Source organism: Scyliorhinus torazame, chromosome 5 (genome assembly GCF_047496885.1).
Source record: "Scyliorhinus torazame isolate Kashiwa2021f chromosome 5, sScyTor2.1, whole genome shotgun sequence".
NCBI classification, from domain to species: domain Eukaryota; kingdom Metazoa; phylum Chordata; class Chondrichthyes; order Carcharhiniformes; family Scyliorhinidae; genus Scyliorhinus; species Scyliorhinus torazame.
The window spans coordinates 149,775,892-149,795,846 of record NC_092711.1 but is presented as its reverse complement, the minus strand read 5'-3'; the positions used below and the strand labels follow the sequence as shown (position 1 = coordinate 149,795,846).

At 46.3% G+C, this 19,955-nt stretch overlaps 1 protein-coding gene and 1 non-coding gene across 2 annotated transcripts in view; both read right to left on the bottom strand.

Annotated features, from left to right (window-relative positions):
* LOC140420064 (uncharacterized) overlaps positions 1 to 19,955 on the bottom strand; it is a 57,103-nt gene that overhangs the window by 15,500 nt on the left and 21,648 nt on the right. The window lies entirely within an intron of this gene.
* trnae-cuc (transfer RNA glutamic acid (anticodon CUC)) lies at positions 19,166 to 19,237 on the bottom strand. The gene has a single exon. It is a non-coding gene; the product is annotated as a tRNA-Glu (tRNA).

Sequence of the window (19,955 nt, the reverse complement as noted above, 5' to 3'; positions counted from 1 at the left end):
GCCGTTCACCTGCTCTCAGTGTGGGAAGGGATTCACTCGGTTATCCAACCTGCAGAGGCACCAGCGAGTTCACACAGGGAGAAGGCGTTCACCTGCTCTCAGTGTGAGAAGGGATTCACTCAATCATCCGACCTGTGGACACACCAGCGAGTTCACACTGGGGAGAGGCCGTTCACCTGCTCTCTCTGTGAGAAGGGATTTATTACTTCATCGAACCTGCGGACACATCAGCGAGTTCACACTGGGGAGAGGCCATTCACTTGCTCTCAGTGTGAGAAGGGATTCTCTCAGTTATCCCACCTGCAGAGACACCAGCGAGTTCACACAGGGGAGAAGGTGTTAACATGCTCTTAGTGAGAGAAGGGATTCAGATATCCATACACCCTGCAGGAACACTAGTGAATTCACACCTGGAAGAGGCCATTCACCTGCTCTGAGCAGGGGAGACATTCAATGATCCGTCCCAACTACGGAGACACTAGCGAGTTAATTCTGGGGAGAGACCATTCATCTGCTCTCAATGTGGGGAAGGGTTTTGTGATTCATCACACGTGTTGTGACTCCAACAAGTTCACAATAAATTACAGATGTTGACGCCGTTGTTATTGTTTCTGCTCTCACTGACATCCAGGACTGCATTTTGTTCATTCTGACATCTGGTGCATGGTGATGATTGGAGGGTTTCTTTCTGCTGGACTGGCCGGTCTAACACCTCTGCCTCCGGTGGGCTGACCATTTTTGAGCCTCGTTGCGATTACCTGGTTCCAAGTTTGACGAGGAGCACAGAATGAAAAGGTGTTTGCACGTTGGAAGATATTTAGTTCCCAAAGCAGCCATGAAGATGAGCTATGGTGGTTACAGGGTTCTTTTGTCTAGTTTATCTGGGTGTTTCTCGCAGAAGGAAACTGTCATGGTATGAGGGGCAAGTTGTCTGTAGTAGATTGGGAAATTACAATAAACATATCACTGAAAGTGGCAACGCAGGTGGATAAGGAGCTAAGAAGGCAGACGGCATGCTTGTCTTCATTGGTCGGGGCATTGAGTATAAAAATTGGCAAGTCATGCTGCAGCTGTACAGAACCTTAGTTAGGCCACGCGTGGAACATTGCCGACAATTCTGGTCACCACATTACCTGAAGGATGTGGAGGCTTTGGAGAGAGTACAAAGGAGGTTTACCAGGATGCTGCCTGGCCTGGAGGGTATTAGCTGTCAGGAGAGGTTGGATAAATTCGGATTGTTTTCACTCGAGCGACGGAGGTTTAGGGACGACCTGATAAAAGTTTACAAAATTCTGAGTGGCATGGACAGAGTGGATAGTCAGAAGTTTTTCCCAGGTTGGAAAAGTCAATTACCAGGTGACAGAGGTTTAAGGTGCGAGGGGCAAAGTTTTTAAAAAACATTTTATTAAGGCATTTATGCTTTTATAACAGTAAGCGATATAAATACAAATGTAAGCATAGTTCAGTGGGTAAACATCCCTCCATCTCCTACTGCTCCCGCCTACTCTAGACACAAAATAGCCTAACTCCCACCTATCCCATCACCCCCCTATCCCATCACCCCCCCCTTTTATTGCCTCTGCTGACAGTTTAGTTTTCTCTGAAGAAGTCGATAAACGGCTTCCACCTCCGAACGAACCCTAACGTTAATCCTCTCAGGGCAGGGGCGGATCTACTATGAAACTAATGAAGCTTCAGCTTCAGGGCCCCTAATCCCAGAGGGGCCCCAGAAGCGACTTTACAAGGCAGTCATAAATTAATTGGCAGGACTTCACTAAAGCAGATATGTCAGTGCTGGGTCCCAGGTTAAAAGGAAAGTGATTATTCTGCTGCAAAAATGCGATCAGGAAATGCTGAGGATCAAAATTTGCCTCCTCTTCCTAATGTAGCTGTGTCTCGATGAAGAGTGTCACCCCACGTAAGTGTTTGGGTTAATGCCAGTGTGTGTGTGATTGGGTATTCAAAGAATGCTGATGTGGCCTGGCTCACGGGACTGCTCTCCCCTCATGCACTCTTCACTTGGTCAGTTTCACTCGGGTCACATATTTTGCAGCTGTGTATCGGAGGAATGAGAAAGAGCTGGCTCCAAACCTCAGCACAAACACTGGCGCCCTGCTTTGCTAGTTTTATCTTCAGCCATAGTGTTGATACATTCTGTCCCAAGGCCCTTTCTCTGCCTTCTTTGAAACGCAAAGCTCACTCAGCCTGGGAACTCACGGTGTGAATTCAGATGCCCCCCTTTGCCGGTTTGCTATTTCACTCTCCCAGCCTTCATCTCAGTTTTTACCAGCAGAACTCTCTGTTGCTGTCTAATTCGTACACAAGTGCGATGTGCTGTGCTGACACCCTGGTCCTGTGCTGTCAGCTCCAATATGCCGAGATATGTTTTTGAATGCACATATTTCATTTTGCTCTCTGACACTTGGGATGTTGTGAGTGTGTACGGTAGCCCTGCTTTTGTTTCATGAGTTTTCAGGTTTGCCGTAACATGTTATGATTGCTGCACTTGACAATCAATGATAAACAGACAAAAGAAAAACCCCTTTTGCAGTCCTGTGCGTGAGAGCAAACCACAATGTATCCGGTGAAACATGATACAGACAGGTGTCACTGTACCAATGTTCATTATAGAGTCAGAAATACAGGTCTCAGTGTACCAGTGTTTATTGTAGAGTCAGTGGTACAGGTCTCACAGCACCAATGTTCATTATAGACATGTATTTGAAGGTTATCTTCTGCTATCATCTTTACTTTCGTTTGTTAAAGAACTCAGAGAAAATTCAGCCGATAGGATTGCACACTATGAATCAGAAGCAAAAGGTTAGTGTGAAGATATCACACAAGTTATTCTGATGCTTCCAAACGCATTGTTACAAGGACATTTTCAGATGGAACAAGTGGTATTGCTTCTTTGAGAGGAGCTTACAAATTTAGGATATAAGTTCTATATCAACTCTATGGCTGCTTGATAATCCAGTTACGCAAGAGGATTGACCCATATGAGCAGATTGCGAAAAGGTTCGAGTTCCTCTCAGAATGGTGAACGATTCTGAAATTGATGAGGACAGTATTAAATTTATAATATCGTATTACAAAGATGATATTGACCACAAATTAGTAAACAAGTGTTATCAGTTCAAAGAATATTTGCACCTTAGGAAATCCCAGCACACAGAAGCAAACACGCCATCTAAAATGCAATGCGCAGAAGTTCTTCAGCTTATTTGTGAGCAACACCTCATTGAAGTGTTCCTCAATATTACTACTGTGCTTAAGCTGTACTTTACAATGCCTATCACGAGCTATGAAGCAGATCACGAGCTATGAAGCAGAAAGGAATTTTTCAAAGCTATCATTTATAAAGAACAAATTTCGGTCTACCATGACTGAAGAGCGCTTAAATTCTTTATGCATATTGTCTCTAGAAAATAACTTTGCAAGGAAGCTCTCATATGACAAAGCTGTACGTAAATATGTTGCTAGAAAAAACAGAAAAAAGAATATTTTGTAAAATGTGCTTCATGTAGTATGTATTCTCATAGGTGTCTAAAATAAAAGATTATATTGACCGTGGTCTTTTCTATGTTTTATTTCATCATTCTATGATGCATCATGCATGTATATAACATTTCCCTAATTTTCATCCCACCATAACTCGAAAACTATAAGCATAGGAATTTTTTATTCACACCAGTGACTTTGACATGTGAGATAATCCAGTATAGCAATTTTAATCAAAATCTGAGATATAGTGGTTAAAGTTTTAAGAAATTGTGGTGATCTGTCGAGGAACAACCCCATTGAAGAAGATAACAGTGGTTACCCAGACCTCGTTGCTGGTTGCCTCCATAACAGTTCAAGCTTCAGGGCCCCAAAAATGTAGGTCCGCCACTGACTGTGGTTCCTGTGAAACTTGCAACACAACATCCGGCGGACATTCATCAGTAATTCAAAATATCACATTTCAAATTCCAAAACATTGATAGTTAATCTTTTTCGCAATTAGGTTTTGATCAAAATTTGAATAGTTTCCAAAATTTTGTTGATCTTTTTCTCAAGTAAAACTATCACGTTTGCTGAACATGCACAAACTCCCCTGAGTCATACCGGGCAGAAACATTAAAACGTACTCACCTGTAATTATGAGGCAAAGTTTCCTGGTTCAGATTTGTTGTTAAACATTAACACACGTCATCTCACAGCCATGGGATATTTACACTTCCACAAGTTTTGAATGAGATCCTTTCTTCCCCGGCTCCACAGTGGGTGGGAGAGGGACAAGCAGCAGGATTTTACCCCAACTCTCCATTCACCCACTGCCAGCAGAACGCGGGGACTGCAGCTTCAATCAGCGGGTTACTGCCCATCTCAGGGACACTCCAACCAGGAGCAAACCTCCCATACACCGAGCACAGGCTCAGAAACATGCAGGTAGATTATACCCCGCTCACTTAACCTCCGAGCAGCATTGACACAATCCCTCAGTGAGTGGCGCTTCCTTTGAGATTCTTTAGCTGTATTCAGATCCTGTGACCCCAATGGACTGAACACTTTCAGTTAGAAGTCTTGTTGTCATCACGTTGGAGATTTACACCCAGAATTTGGAGATATTTGTGTCTGTGAGCAATAAAATCTGGCCCAATACCACCCAAATTTTCACTTGCATCAACATCTCTCCCATTTGTAGCCAATCACTGTCCGTTTCTTCCTGCCTCTGTATTTGTTCTCGACCTGCTGCACTTGTGACTTTTTCAGCTCTGATGTGAAGCGACAAATGCCACTGAACTGATTCTGGCATAGCTCTTTTCTGTGAAACTGCGGGCCTGTGCCGTGGGGGCACTCTTTCCCTTCCGCCTCCGCCACGGTCTCCACCATGGCGGAGGTGGAAGAGACTCCCTCCACTGCGCATGCGCGGGAAACTGTCAGCTGACGCTCCCAAGCATGCGCCGCCCGGAGATATCATTTTGCGCCAGCTGGCGGGGCACCAAAGGCCTTTTCCGCCAGCTGGCGGGGCGGAAATTCCTCCGGCGCGGGCCTAGCCCCTCAATATTGGGGCTCGGCCCCCCAAGATGCGGAATATTCCGCACCTTTGGGGCGGCGCGATGCCCGTCTGATTTGCGCCGTTTTGGGCACCAGTCGGCGGACATCGTGCCGTTTCCGGAGAATTTCGCCCCTTTTCTATGAAACTGCGATTCAGCTTCATTGAAGGTTTTGGTGGACAACAATAATTCATCATTCCCTGACCGGGAATGGAACCCGGGCTGCGGCGGTGAAAAGGCCGAATCCTAACCACTAGACCACCAGGAAAACTGACAAGGAAAGTTTTAACCCGGGTTGACAGTATATCACTCACCTTTTATTTTGATTTCCGAGTTTTCATTATAAGTATACAAAATTACATGTTTAAAATGAACACAATTGACATCTTCAATCAATCACAACACCGATTGTTGTTCGCTGTAACATGAAATCGACAGTGAGGTGAAATAGTCCCAAAAGCTGCTCATGTGTAACTTCCAATTTCCAAAACCAACCAACCTTATCACTGTGGCTCCTGTGAAACCTACAACACAACATCCGGCGGACATTCATCAGTAATTGGAAATAATACACTTCAATTTTTGAAAACATTGATAGTTAATCTTTTTCGCAATTAAGTTTTGATCAAAATTAGAATAGTTTCCAATTTTTGTTGATCTTTTTCTGAACTGAAACTATCACGTTTGCTGAACATATACGACTCCCCTGCTTCACACTGGGCATGAACAATAAAACGTACTCATCTGTAATTATGAGGCAACATTAACACAACACGTCATCTCACAGCCTTGTGACACTTCCACAAGTTTTGAATGAGATTATTTCTTGCCTGGCTCCACAGTGGGTGAGAGAGGGACAAGCAGCAGGATTTTACCCGAACTCTCCATTTACCCGCTGCCAGCAGAACTCTGTGTCTCTACCCGGCTTCAGCAAAGTAATTTAACCTGGCCGATGGCAACGACTAGTAAACCCCATAAAAAGCGGCTTTTCTTCAGGGAAATTATGTGCTCAGACCTTAAGGAAGGCAACCAGAGGTTATTCCAAACAGCAATTTAATATTTGGGGATGTAATCTCCCCCACTCCGCAGATTGCCAAACTGTGTAAATTATAGAGGAAAAAAGCTTCCTCTTCTCCGTTACCTGTTGCTGTAATGAGCCCCCCCCCCCCCCCGCCCCGGGGCTCTGGACTAACCTGATTTCTGAACATGGATCGGAGACTTGCTGAACTTTCCTCCCAAGCTCAAGTTAACCACAATTAACTGGACATGTTCAGGACTTTCTTTCTGATGTGGAATTAGCTCAGACACAGTGGAGGCTGCCACGTTTCTGCGGGAATGGACAACAATGTGTAGGGGGCGGTTAAAAGGCAGGGGAATGGCCCTAAATCATGATTCTCATTTGGAGAGCCGGTTCAGACACCATGGATCAAATGACCTCCTTCTGTGCAGTAACACTTCATTGAATCTGCGATGGGCACTAAAGTGAAAGTAACCATGGTGAACTGGACCGCCTATGTCGGTTATTTATACGTGACCTTCCTCAATGTGTCCGTCTGTAACTGAACCTCTCAACACTGAATGTAATCGCAATAACTTGGGACTGTCTATTATGAAAGCTGTCGTGTAGAACTGGGCTCAGTGTAACCTTTCTGATCTGGGCGAGTATTCACAATATATATTGATGATTTAGATGAAGGAACAAAATGTAATATTTCCAGATTTGCAGATGACACCAAGTTGGGTGAGAGGGTGAGCTGTGAGGAGAATGCAGAGATCCTTTAGTGTGAATTGCACAAGTTGAGTGAGTGGGTAAATGAATGGCAGATGCAGTATAATTGGGATATCTGCGAGGTTATCCACTTTGATTGTAAAACAAGATGGCAGATTATTATCTGAATGGCCATAAATTAGAAGAGGGGAATGTGCAATGAGACCTGGGTGTCCTCATACACCAGTCACTGAAGGTAAGCATGCAGGTACAGCAGGCATTAAAGAAGCCAAATGGCATGCTGGTCTTCAGAGCAAGAGGAATCGAGTACTGGAGCAGGGATGTATTGCTGCAATTATACAGGGCCTTGGTAGGCAACACCTAGAATATTGTCTGCAGCTTTGATCTCCTTATCTGAGGAAGGATGTTCTTGTTATAGAGGAAGTGCAGCGAAGGTTTACCAGGCTAATTCCTAGGATGGCAGGACTGAAGTATGAGGAGAGATTGAATCGGTTAGGATTTTATTCATTGGAGTTCAGAAGAATAAGGGGGGATTGCATAGAAACCTATAACATTCTAACAGGACTGGACAGGGTAGATGCAGGAAAGATGTTCCTAATGGTGGTTGTCCAGAACCAGGGGTATGAGGTTACGAGCTTGACGATTTAGGACAGAGATGAGGAGAAATTTCTTCACACAAAGATGGTAAGCCTGTGGAATTTGTTACCGCAATTGAGTCCAAAACATTGTATGGCTTCGAGGAGCAGTTATATATAACACTTTGGGCGAAGGGACCAAAGGAGATATGGGGGAAGGAGGAATTTGGCTCCTGAGTTGGATGTTGAACCATGATCACACTGAATGGCGGAGTGGGCTTGAAGGGACGAAAGGCCTCCTCCTCCTGCTCCCATTTTTTCTATGTTTCTATGAATGTAACGGTGCTGAACTTGAACTTCCCACATTGAAACCAACTGGACGTAGCTGGAAATGCTCCTAATTAATATACAGATGTTTGAATGAAGCTGGGTGCACAGTTTCAGAGTTATTTGTAAAAGGGGCTGTGATGCCATCTCATCACTGGCACTGAGTAAATAATCACGGGGGAGAACATGACCGTGTTTCCCATTCGGGCTCTGGTCAATCATCCATTAAACCACTAACTCGGCATTATCGGCTTGAAGCCGCGCACACGTCCCGTTTACTTCATTCCAACCCAACGTTATTATTCGATTATAGTTAATGAAGGGATGTAATTGGGAGCATTCTGTCTCTCTGTCTATTTTAAGTTGCAGCTGTGTCAGAACATCTGTAAAGTCTGGCAGCAGCTGCACTAATAAGACCATAAGATATAGGAGCTGAAATAGGCCACTCGGCCCATCGAGTCTACTCCGCCATTCAATCATGGCTAATATTTTTCTCATCCCCATTCTCCTGCCTTCTCCCCATAACCCTTGATACCCTTATTAATCAGGATCCTGGGCAGCACGGTGGCGCAGTGGTTAGGCCTCATAGCGCCGAGGTCCCAGATTCGATCCCAGCTCTGGGTCACTGTCCATGTGGAGTTTGCACATTCTCCCCGTGTTTGTGCGGGTTTCACCTCCACAACCCAAAGATGTGCAGGGTAGGTGGATTGGACAAGCTAAATTGCCGCTTAATTGTAAACAATGAATTGACTACTCTAATTTTTTTTTTTAATTAATCAAGAACCTATCTATCTCTGTCTTAAAGACACTCAGTGATTTGGCCTCCACAGCCTTCTGCGACAAAGAGTTCCACAGATTCACCACCTTCTGGCTGAAGAAATTCTTCCTCATCTCTGTTTTAAAGGATCATCCATTTAGCCTGAGATGGTGTCCTCTGGTCTTTAAGACAGAGACAGATAGATTTTTGATCAATAGGGGGTTCAGGAGTTATGGGGCGAAGGCAGGAGAATGGGGATGAGAAAAATATCAGCCATGCTTGAATGGCGGAGCAGTTCCGATGGGCCGAGTGGCCTAATTCTGCTCCCATGTCTTATGGTCATTGCGGGCATCTTGCTCCAAATGGCCCTTTATCATCTGTCAGTTCTTCTGGCTCAGGTTGACACCAAAAGGCTCAGGCAGCTATGAGGAGAAGGTCTCAGAGTTAACAGTGGGTTCAGCCAACATCACTACTCAAATTCTTAAATCAATAATTGTCCCTTCGCTGCTCTCAGCTTGAGAATTTTATCAAACAATGTGATTGACGAGTTTACGAACGGGGTGATAGAACATAGAACATTACAGCGCAGTACAGGCCCTTCGGCCCTCGATGTTGCACCGACCTGTGAAACCACTCTAAAGCCCATCTACACTAATCCCTTATCGTCCATATGTCTATCCAATGACCATTTGAAAGCCCTTAGTGTTGGCGGCAGGGCATTCCACGCCCTTACTACTCTCTGAGTAAAGAACCTACCTCTGACATCTGTCTTACATTTATCTCCCCTCAATTTAAAGCTATGTCCCCTCGTGCTAGACATCACCATCCGAGGAAGAAGGCTCTCACTGTCCACCCTATCCAATCCTCTGATAATCTTGTATGCCTCAATTAAGTCACCTCTTAACCTTCTTCTCTCTAACGAAAACAGCCTCAAGTCCCTCAGCCTTTCCTCATAAGATCTTCCCTCCATACCAGGCAACATTCTGGTAAATCTCCTCTGCACCCTTTCCAATGCTTCCACATCCTTCCTATAATGCGGCGACCAGAATTGCACGCAATACTCCAAATGCAGCCGCACCAGTTTTGTACAGCTGCAACATGACCTCATGGCTCCGAACCTCAATCTCTCTACCAATAAAAGCTAACACACCGTACGCCTTATTAACAACCCTCTCAGCCTGGGTGACAACTTTCAGGGATCTATGTACATGGACACCGAGATCTCTCTGCTCATCCACACTGCCAAGAATCTTACCATTAGCCCAGTACTCTGTCTTCCTGTTATTCCTTCCAAAATGAATCACCTCACACTTTTCTGCATTAAACTCCATTTGCCACCTCTCAGCCCAGTGCTGCAGCTTATCTATGTCCCTCTGTAACTTGTAACATCTGTCCGCACCGTCCACAACTCCACCGACTTTAGTATCATCTGCAAATTTACTCACCCATCCTTCTACACCCTCCTCCAGGTCATTTATAAAAATGACAAACAGCAGTGGCCCCAAAACAGATCCTTGTGGTACACCACTAGTAACAGGACTCCAGTCCGAACATTTCCCATCAACCACCATCCTTTGTCTTCTTCCAGCTAGCCAATTTCTGATCCAAACTGCTAAATCACCCTGAATCCCATGCCTCCGTGGTTTCTGCAGTAGCCTACCGTGGGGAACCTTATCAAACGCTTTACTGAAATCCATATACACCACATCAACTGCTTTACCCTCATCCACGTGTTTGGTCACCTTCTCAAAGAACTCAATAAAGTTTGTGAAGCAAGACCTACCCTTCACAAAACCGTGTTGACTACCTCTAATCAAATTATTCCTTTCCAGGTGATTATACATCCTATCTCTTATAAACCTTTCCAAGATTTTGCCCACAACAGAAGTAAGGCTCTATAGTTACCGGAGTTGTCTCTACTCCCCTTCTTGAACAAGGGAACAACATTTGCTATCCTCCAGTCTTCTAGCACTATTCATGTAGACAAAGATGACTTAAAGATCAAAGCCAAAGTCTCAGCAATCTCCTACCTAGCTTCCCAGAGAATCCTAGGATAACTCCCATCCGGCCCAGGGGACTTATCTATTTTCACACTTTCCAGAATTACTAACACCTCCTCCTTATGAACCTCAAGCCCTTCTAGTCTAGAAGGCTGAATCTCAGTATTCTCCTCGACAACATTGTCTTTTTCCTGTGTGAAGACTGACAAAAAATATTCATTTAGCACCTCTCCTATCTCCTCGGACTCCAAGCACAACTTCCCACTACTGTCCTTGACTGGCCCTACTCTTACCCTAGTCATTCGTTTATTCCTGACATATCTATAGAAAGCTTTAGGATTATCCTTGATCCTACCTGCCAAAGACTTCTCATGTCCCCTCCTGGCTCTTCTTAGCTCTCTCTTTAGGTCCTTCCTAGCTAACTTGTAACTCTCGAGCGCCCTAACTGAACCTTCATGTCTCATCTTTACATAAGCCTCCTTCTTCCTCTTGACAAATGTTTCGACTGCTTTAGTAAACCACGGTTCCCTTGCTCGACCACTTCCTCCCTGCCTGACAGGTACATACTTATCAAGGACACGCAGTAGCTGTTCCTTGAACAAGCTCCACATTTCCATTGTGCCCATGCCCTGCAGTTTTCCTCTCCATCCAATGCATCCTAAGTCTTGCCTCATCGCATCATAATTGCCTTTCCCCCAGATATAACTCTTGCCCTGCGGTATATACCTTTCCCTTTCCATCACTAAAGTAAACGTAATCGAATTGTGGTCATTATCACCAAAGCGCTCACCTACCTCCAAATCTAACACCTGTCCTGGTTCATTACCCAGTACCAAATCCAATATGGCCTCGCCTCTCATTGGCCTATCTACATACTGTGTCAGGAAACCCTCCTGCACACATTGGACAAAAACGGACCCATCTAAAGTACTCGAACTATAGAGTTTCCAGTCAATATTTGGAAACTTAAAGTCCCCCATAACAACTACCCTGTTACTTTCGCTCCTATCCAGAATCATCTTTGCAATCCTTTCCTCTACATCTCTGGAACTTTTCGGAGGCTACAGAAAACCCCTAACAGGGTGACCTCTCCTTTCCTGTTTCTAACCTCAGCCCATACTACCTCAGTAGCCGAGTCCTCATCAAACGTCCTTTCTGCCACCGTAATACTGTCCTTGACTAACAATGCCACTCCTCCCCCTCTTTTACCACCTTCCCTGCGCTTACTGGAATATCTAAACCCCGGCACCTGCAACAATCTGTAGCCACTTAAAATGGCCAACTCCCGATTCAAAATGGCGAACGGCAAAGGCCGATTGGAAAGTCAGGCAACAAGACTAAAACGAGCAGCTGCAGGTTGGCTGTGTATTTACCTCTGGAAAGGCCAGACACTATCGATACCTGCAACCATCAGCATAACAAAACAACAGCCATCTGCATACTAATGAGCAATCCCCGGGAACAATAAGCAACACTTAGACACACAAAGCAAAACCAGACTCTTCGGCGCCAGCAGAAGCCTACACAAAAGGAGGTGAACGAGCACCTCAAGACCGCCCATCGATCAGGGAACCGCTCCAGCGTTGGAGAAAATCGAACCAAGCGATTGGGACAAAGTCCAATCACTTGGGACCAGGTACAGGGTCCGCCCCGAAAGGCGGGAAGCCCCTGGGAACTATAAGAATTGAGCCCCAAGTTCAAGTCGCTGTCTTCTCCACGTCCTCTCCAGCTTCACGCTTCAGCAGCTCCTCTTCAGCTCTTCGTCCTGCCCGGGTCACCCAGCAACAACGAACCAACAGTGACCATGACTGGCGCAGTGAAGATCGAACCTGTAAGTCTTACTTCAATGCGCTCTATGAGATAGGCGCTCCTAGCTACCAATCTGTACCAACTTCGAATCCCGCAGGCTCAGAACCCGAATGAAAGGCCATTTGTTTCCCTGACCTGGTGGGCCAGTTTCAAGTTAAGTATAGGCCTGTTAGTTGTAGAAGTAGCTTAGACATAGAATTTGTGCATGAGTAGCGATTACTGTGTATAATAAATGTGCTATGATTTAAACCTTACTAATCGGTGTGTTGGATTATTGATCATTACTCGGACTTGAACCACGTGGCGGTATCATAAAGATACCTGGCGACTCAGGAGCAAAGGTAATAAAACAGAGCAATTGAATTAAGGCAAAGTTAACAACAAACCATTCCTGGCCCTGCTCTGTCCATGTCTCCGAAATGGCCACAACATCGAAGTCCCAGGTACCAACCCATTCCGCAAGTTCACCCACTTTATTCTGGATGCTCCTGGCATTGAAGAAGACACACTTTAAACCACCTTCCTGCCTGCTGGTACACTCCTGCAACTTTGAAACCTTACTCATGACCTCACTACTCTCAACCTCCTGTATACTGGAGCTACAATTCAGGTTCCCAAGCCCCTGCTGAACTAGTTTAAACCCTCCCGAAGAGCATTAGCAAATTTCCCCCCCCCCCCCAGGATATTGGAACCCCTCTGGTCCAGGTGTAGACCATCCCGTTTGTAGAGGTCCCACCAACCCCAGAATGAGCCCCAATTATCCAGAATTCTGAAACCCTCCCTCCTGCACTATTCCTGTAGCCACGTGTTCAACTCCTCTCTCTCCCTATTCCTAGTCTCGCTATCACGTGGCACGGGTAACAACCCAGAGATAATAACTCTGTTTGTCCTAGATCTAAGTTTCCACCCTAGCTCCCTGAATTCCTGTCTTACATCCCTATCCCTTTTCCTACCTATGTCGTTGGTACCTATGTGGACCACGACTTGGGGCTGCTCCCACTTAAGGATCCCGAAAACATGATCCGAGACATCACGCACCCTGGCACCTGGGAGGCAACACGCCAACCGCGAGTCTCTCTCGTTCCCACAGAATCTCCTATCTATCCCCCTAACTATGGAGTCTCCAATGACTAATGCTCTACTCCTCTCCCCACTTCCCTTCTGAGCAACAGGGGCAGACTCTGTGCCAGAGACCTGTACCCCATGGCTTACCCCTGGTATGCCCCCTCCCCCCAACAGTGTCCAATGCGTTATACTTGTTACTAAGGGGAACGACCACAGGGGATCCCTGTACTGACTGCTTCCTCCCAGTCCCTCTCACCGTCACCCATTTATCTTTATTCTTCGGAGTAACTACATCCCTGAAGCTTCTATCTATGACCACCTCTGCCTCCCGAATGATCCGAAGTTCATCCAGCTCCAGCTCCAGTTCCCTAACGCGGTTTCTGAGGAGCTGGAGATGGGTGCACTTCCCACAGATGAAATCAGGAGGGACACTGACGGCGTCCCTCACCTCAAACATTCTGCAGGAGGAACATTGCACTATCTTCTCTGCCATCCCCTTTAGATAAAAAAAGAAAAAGAAAGAAAGAGCTTACCTGTTATTCACTCCCCTTCTCAGCAAGCACTCACTCAGCAACCTCTGCGCCCCGCACAATAATACCTGAGGGAAAATAAAATAAAAACTACTTACCAGTCACCAGCCAATCCCTTACCTGCAGGCCGTGACATCACAGTTCAACTCTTTCTACTTCTGCCTGCTGTCGAGCCTTCCTCTTGATCTTTAAAGCGGTTGTTTTTTTGGGGTTAGATGAGTGAAGAAGTGTTTTGGGTTTAAGTGTCACTTGACAACAACTCCTCCACAAACCACCTTCAAGTTAGGGTGAGCACAACGGCGTATGCAAATTGTCCCCGCAACAGCCAATCAGCATCTCCGCTCTACTGACCTCTGCTTGTCTTCACTTGAACAGCTAGGGTCTCTTTCTCAGGTACACCTTCAAGTTAGGGTGAGTACATCGGCGTATGCAAATTTCCCCCGCAACAGCCAATCAGCCAATCAGCAGCTCCGCTCTAATGATAGTTTTCAATTCATTCACATGAAGAGATCGCTTAAAGTCCGAGCCGGATATAACACATTTTAAATACAAGTGTTATTATTAATTTATTTTTGGGCTCTGTTATTGCATATATTATTCATGCGGCACAGTGGTTAGCACTGCTGCCTCACAGCGCCATGGCCCCAGGTTCAGTTCCGCCCTGTGTGGAGGTTGTTCTCCCCATAGTGCATGGGTTTCCTGTGGGTGCTCCGGTTTTCTCCCACAGTCCAAAGATGTGATGGTTAGGTGGATTGGCCATGCTAAATTGTCCCTGAATCTGAAAGGTTTAGATGGGGTTACAGGATGATGGAGATAGGCTGGGGGAGTGGGCCTGGGTGCTCTTTCAGAGGGTTGGTGCAGACTCAATGAGCCGAATGGTCTTCTTCTGTACTGTAGGGATTCTATTCTGTAAAGTATAAAGTATTTAGAGATGTTGTGTAATACGTTATTGATTTTATTTTTTCTACTTGATGTGGTGCCCATGAGTTTGGTTCATGTTATTTCTGGTAACCGTTATGTTCTCCGGCATGGTCTACTAGATTATTGTACATTGTTGTTTCATTCACACAGTTCAGTGATAATAAAATACATTTGCGGCGATTTTTAGCACAGAAAAGGAGTTGGTCATGTAAGCCCAATTTTAAAAAAGGGAGGGAGGGAGAAAACAGGGAATCATAAACCGGCTAGCCTGACATCAGTGGTGGAGAGAATACTGGAGTCAATTACTATGGATGAAATAACTGAACCATTTGGAAAGTGGGACAGGATCGGTCCAAGTCAAGATGGATTCACTAAAGGGAAATCATGCTTGACAGACCTTCTGGAATTTTTGAGGATGTGACCAGAGTGGACAATGGTGAAGCAGTGGATGTTGTGTATCCGGACTTTCAAAAGGTTTTTGACAAGCTCCCACATACGAGATTAGTGAGCAAAATTAAAACTCATGGTATGGGGCGGCAGGTTGGGGGTGGGGGGGCGTTGGGGGGGGGGATGGGGGGGGGGGGGTCGGTGGTAATGTATTGACGTGGATAGAGAACTGGTTGGCAGACAGGAATCAGAGAGTGGGAATAAATGGGTCATTTTCAGAGTGGCAGGAAGTGACTAGTGGGGTACTGCAGGGTTCAGTGCTGGGACCCCAACTGTTCACAAAATACACTAATGATTTGGACGAAGGAATTGCATGCAATATCTCCAAATGTGCAAATGACACTAAGCTGGGTGGCAGAGTGTGCAGTGAGAAGGATGCAAAGAGGCTGCAGGGTGACTTCGACAGGCTGGCTGAGTGGGCATATACTTGGCAAATGCAATATAAAATGGGTAAATGTGAGGTTATCCACTTTGGTGGCAAACGCAGGAAGGCAGATTATTATCTGAATGGTGGCAGTTTAGGAACAGGGGAAGTGTAACGAGGCCTGGGTGACATGGTGGAACAGTGGCTGAAGGTTGGCATACAGGTACAGCAGGTGGTGAGGAAAGCTAATGGCATGCTGGCCTTCATAGCGAGAGGATTTGAGTATAGGAGTAGGGATGTCTTGCTGCAGTTATATAGGGCCTTAGTGAGGCCACACCTTGAGTATTGTGTGCAGTTTTGGTGTCCGAGTTTGAGCAAGGACATCCTTACTATTGAGGGTTTCCAGCGAATGTTCATCTTACTAATTCACAGGATGGCAGGACTGACATTTGAAAGACAGAATCGACTGGGCTTGTACTCACTGGAGTTTAGAAGAACGAGAGGGGATCTCATAGAAACATAGAAAATCCTGATGGGACTGGACAGGCTAAATGCGGGAAGAATGTTCCCGATGTTCGGAACTTCCAGAACTAGGGGGTCCCAGCCTAAGAATAAGGGGTAAGCCACTCAGGACTGAGGTGAGGAAGAACGTCTTCTCTCGGAGAGTTGTGAGCTTGTGGAATTCTCTGCCACAGAAAGCTGTTGGGTCCAGTTCATCGGATATATTCAAGAGGGAGCTGGGATTGGCCCTTGCAGCTAAAGGGATCAAGGGTATGGAGAGAGAGTGGGAGTGGGATACTGAATTTGCATGATCAGCCATGATCATATTGAATGGTGGTACAGGCTCGAAGGGCCGAATGGCCTACTCCTGCACCTATTTTCTATGTTTCTATGTCGGGGTTGAGCATTGACAAGAAACTACCAAGAGAAAAGGTGGAGATTTCACAAAAAAGCCACTAGAATTATGATTTTTCTTTGGATGTAAGTGGAATTTAGCTGCTGTCGTAATCTCACCAGCACACATTCTACGTCTCCATCTGTCTCTCTTTATTTCCTAATTGTTGCAGCAAACTTGGCAGCGATCGTGATCCTGTCCCGAGGAAGATGTGGCTTCTCCCGATGTATCACCTGCTACTTGGTGTCTATGGCAGTGTCAGACTTCACAGTCATTGTTAGCTCTGTGATACTAAACCGGATTGCTGGCATTTATTTCCCATTCACTTTCCTGTCCATCACACACGTATGTCGTTGCCGGGCTGTCCTAAACTGCACAGTGTTTGGAGTTTCTGTATGGCTAACAGTGGCTTTCACCTTTGACAGATACGTGGCAATTTGTTGCCAAAATCTGAAAACAAAATATTGCAGAGCGAAGACAGCGGCAGTTGCCATCGTGGCAATTTGTATATGTTGCTTTTTTGCATCTTCTTTCCTGTATTTGATTTATAAACCGTTGTACGTAACTAATGACGTGCCCATCGAATAAATATTTTGACATTCTGCGGTGTCCGTGCAAATTGCAGGAGAGAGATTCTGACCACTCAGCTGCCATTGAACAGGAAACAATTCTGTGTAATGTGGGGGCCTCGATATTTCTCTGGGTGTGGATTGAATGCTAACGTTGAGCCCTCAATGTATTCTCACAGTAACTTCACTGTAGTGTTAATGTAAGCCGACTTGTGACAGGAGGAAAGATTATTATTATAACGAGAATGTGGACTGCCCAGTGCATTGCTCTTTCCTCAAAAAACGCCCAGGCACACTTGTAACCTTGTGTAGCCAAGCTGTGTCCATATTCATAAGAGCAGAGCAATTTAGTGAAGAAAAAGATGAATTCACGTCCAATCCATTGCACACTCTGCTAGTATTCGAGGCACACCCAGACAGGCAGTCCCAGACAGGCAGTCCCAGACAGGCAGAGCCAGGCAGGCAGAACCAGACAGGCACTCCCACACACGCACACCCAGAGAGGCACACCCAGACAGGCAGACCCAGACAGGCAGTCCCAGACAGGCAGAGCCAGGCAGGCAGAACCAGACAGGCAGACCCAGACAGGCACTCCCACACACGCACACCCAGAGAGGCACACCCAGACAGTCAGTCCCAGACAGGCAGACCCAGACAGGCAGAACCAGACAGGTAGACCCAGACAGGCACTTCCACACACGCACACCCAGAAAGGCACACCCAGACAGGCAGTCCCAGACAGGCAGTCCCAGACAGGCAGAGCCAGGCAGGCAGAACCAGACAGGCAGACCCAGACAGGCAGTCCCAGACAGGCAGTCCCAGAAAGGCAGTCCCAGACAGGCAGTCCCAGACAGGCAGAACCAGACAGGCAGACCCAGACAGGCAGTCCCAGACAGGCAGTCCCAGAAAGGCAGTCCCAGACAGGCAGTCCCAGACAGGCAGACCCAGACAGGCAGGCACAGACAGGCAGACCCAGGCAGGCAGAACCAGACAGGCAGTCCCACACAGGCAGACCCAGACAGGCAGACCCAGACAGGCAATCCCAGACAGCCAGTCCGCACTGGTGATGGTGGGGAACTGGAGGGAGCTTGATTGTGCGGGGCCACATTTGTCAATTGGCTCTTTGTTGCTTCTCGAAGCTCCCGCTGCCGGATCGCCGTCATGTCTTTGGCAGCGTCCCGGAACACTCACTGTGTGTGGGGGACGCGCTGGGATGTCACGGGACACTCACTGTATGTGTGGGACACTCTGGGCTGAGGCAGCGTCCCGGGACAGTCACTGTGTGTGTGGAAAACTCTGGGCTGAGGCAGCGTCCCCGGAGACTCACTGTGTGTGTGGGATGCTCTGTATTGAAGTGATCCTGAATTCACACAGTTCAACCTCTGGTGTGACCCAGGAACCAACTTCCACCAAACAATGGCATTTACCAAATTCAAACAAAATCTGGCCGAATACCAGCCAGATTTTCGCTTGCGTCAGCATCTCTCTCACCTTGCAGCCAATCACTGTCCGTTTCTTCCTGCCTCTGTATTTGTTCTCCACCTGGCTCCACAGTGGGTGAGAGAGGGACAAGCAGCAGGATTTTACCCGAACTCTCCATTCACTTGCTGCCAGCAGAACGCGGGACTGCAGCTTTAATCAGCGGGTTACTGCCCATCCCGGGTAAACTCCAACCAGGAACAAACCTCCCAATACACCGAGCACAGGCTCAGGGACATGCAGGTACATTATACCCCGCTCACTTAACCTCCGAGCAGCATTTACACAATCCCTCAGTGAGTGGCCCTTCCTTTGAGCTTCTTCTGTTGTATTCAGCTCCTGTGGCCTCAATGGACTGAATAATTTCAGTTCGAAGTTTACTTGTCATCACGCCCGAGATTCGGACCCTGATCTGGAGGATAATTGTGTCGGTGTGAGCAACAAAATCTGTCCCAATAACACGCAGATTTGCGCTTGCGTCAACATTTCTCACTTGCAGCCAATCACTGACCGTTTCTTCCTGCCTCTGTATTTGTTCTCGACCTGATGCACTTGTGACTTTTTCAGCTCTGATGGGAAACGACAAATATCACTTAACTTTCCTGTGAAACTGCGATTCAGCTTCGTTGAACGGGTTGGTGGACAACAATAAAGCATCATTCCCTGACCGGAAATCGAACCCGGGCCGCGGCGGTGAGAACGCCGAATCCTAACCACTAGACCACCAGAGAAACTGACAAACAGAGTTTTAACCCGTCTGACAGTATAGCATTCGCCTTTCATTCTTATTTCCCAGTTTTAATTAGAAATATACAAAATTACATGTTTAGACTGAACAGAAGTGACATCTTAAGCTAATCACAACAGCAATTGTTGTTCGCTGGAACATGAAATCGACAGTGAGGTGAAATAGCCCAACAAGCTGCTCATGTGTAACTTCCAATTTCCAAAACCCACCAACTTGATCACTGTGGCTCCTGTGAAACTTACAACGCAACATCCGGCAGACATTCATCAGTAAATAGAAATAACTCATTTCAATTGTTAAAAACATTTTTTGTCGCAATTAAGTTTTGATCAAATATAGAATAGTTTCCAATTTTTGTTGATCTTTTTCTGAACTGAAACTATCACACGTTTGCGGAACAAACACAAACTCTTCTGTTTCACACTGGGCAGGAATATTAAAAAGTACTCACCTGTAACTATGAGGAAAGCTTCCTGGTTCCGATGTGTTGTTAAACGTTAACACAACACGTCATCTCACAGCCCTGTGACATTTACACTTCCACAAGTTTTGAATGAGATTATTTCTTGCCTGGCTCTACAGTGGGTGAGAGAGGGACAAGCAGCAGGATTTTACCCGAACGCGGGGACTGCAGCTTCAATCAGCGGGTTACTGCCCATCCCGGCGACACACCAACCAGGAGCAACCCTCCCAATACACCG